The sequence below is a fragment of the Gymnoscopelus microlampas genome (genome assembly GCF_963454915.1).
Source record: "Gymnoscopelus microlampas genome assembly, chromosome: 21".
Lineage (NCBI taxonomy): Eukaryota > Metazoa > Chordata > Actinopteri > Myctophiformes > Myctophidae > Gymnoscopelus > Gymnoscopelus microlampas.
This window is the reverse complement of record NC_139958.1, coordinates 26,483,847-26,484,933: the sequence shown is the minus strand read 5'-3', so window position 1 is coordinate 26,484,933 and position 1,087 is coordinate 26,483,847. Positions and strand designations below refer to the sequence as shown.

Genomic DNA, 1,087 nt, shown 5'->3' with positions numbered 1-1,087 from the left:
TTTGGAGGACACTTCGGATGCTCAAAATTAAACCTCGCTGGCAAGGGGGAGTGAATCCAGGCCTGTATAGTAAGATTACAGAGAACTCAGTGATCTATTGGATGAATGATTATGATGATGGCATACTGTCAATCAATCACTGTACAAATCTAGATGTGTCCAATACTCTGAGGACTATTTCATGGAAATATACTGCATACTTCCACTTACTCAGAACATGCAATTGATAAATCTTATGAGAAAGATTGAGAAAAATGACATTTGTCCATTGCCTTTTTCTGATCACACCACATGCATTGTGTTCTAACCAACCTGAAGGTCCAAGATGAGATCCATTGAAGGCTGTCCGTGAGGACCTTCATCTGCTCATCATCACCTCTTTGTCGGAGGGGTCGGCACCAAGGGTTGGAATGAGAGAGGCTTCTGAAAAGTTTGTGTTTGCTGATTAATAAAGATATCAAATTTCACCTTCATTGACTAATATTGATAAAACAAACAATACAAATTTGTGATGATCAGTAGCCATTTCCAATAGAGTCAGAATTAGTACCTTGAATTCAGTATGTCAAATAACCTGTTCATGTCCTCAAAGAAGTCTGCTGTCTCGTGTGCCTCATTTGGTAGCCTTTTTAAATCAATCATGGTCTTCATCCCTATATGATTGTTTGATTATTACATTACATCTTGTAATACAGGTGAATGTGTTCCAAACTCAAACTCATCTGTACCCAGATGCATCATAAATTGTTTGTCGATTCCCCACCTGCAGCCACAGTGTGACTGAAAACTTGAGTCGCAAGTCGAACACGCATGTTGGTGAAAGGTGGCAATTCAATGTGTTTCTTGGACAACTTTGGAGCCAGGCGGACACAGTTCTGCTTGTCCTGAGCATAAAAGTCTTCCAAGTGTTTCCACTTGATTTGTTTTGTGCCCATCTGTAACACAAGATGGAAGTTGATGTGATACATGTGGTTCTTAGCGATTGTCTTTACTATACTTCAATGTCATTACAGTGCCAGGAATGTTTGTGACATCACCATGGTAATTCAAATGTACTCAATTTATGTCCAACATGTATTCCCACTAA

General features: G+C 39.4%; 1 long non-coding RNA gene across 1 annotated transcript; it reads right to left on the bottom strand.

The window, feature by feature from the left end:
- Window positions 1–329: 329 nt before the first annotated feature.
- Window positions 330–879, bottom strand: LOC311037171. Its single transcript, XR_014599932.1, has 3 exons — window positions 764–879; window positions 551–653; window positions 330–423 (listed from the first exon to the last, which is right to left on the bottom strand). It is a non-coding gene; the product is annotated as an uncharacterized lncRNA (long non-coding RNA).
- Between the last annotated feature and the right edge of the window lie 208 nt (window positions 880–1,087).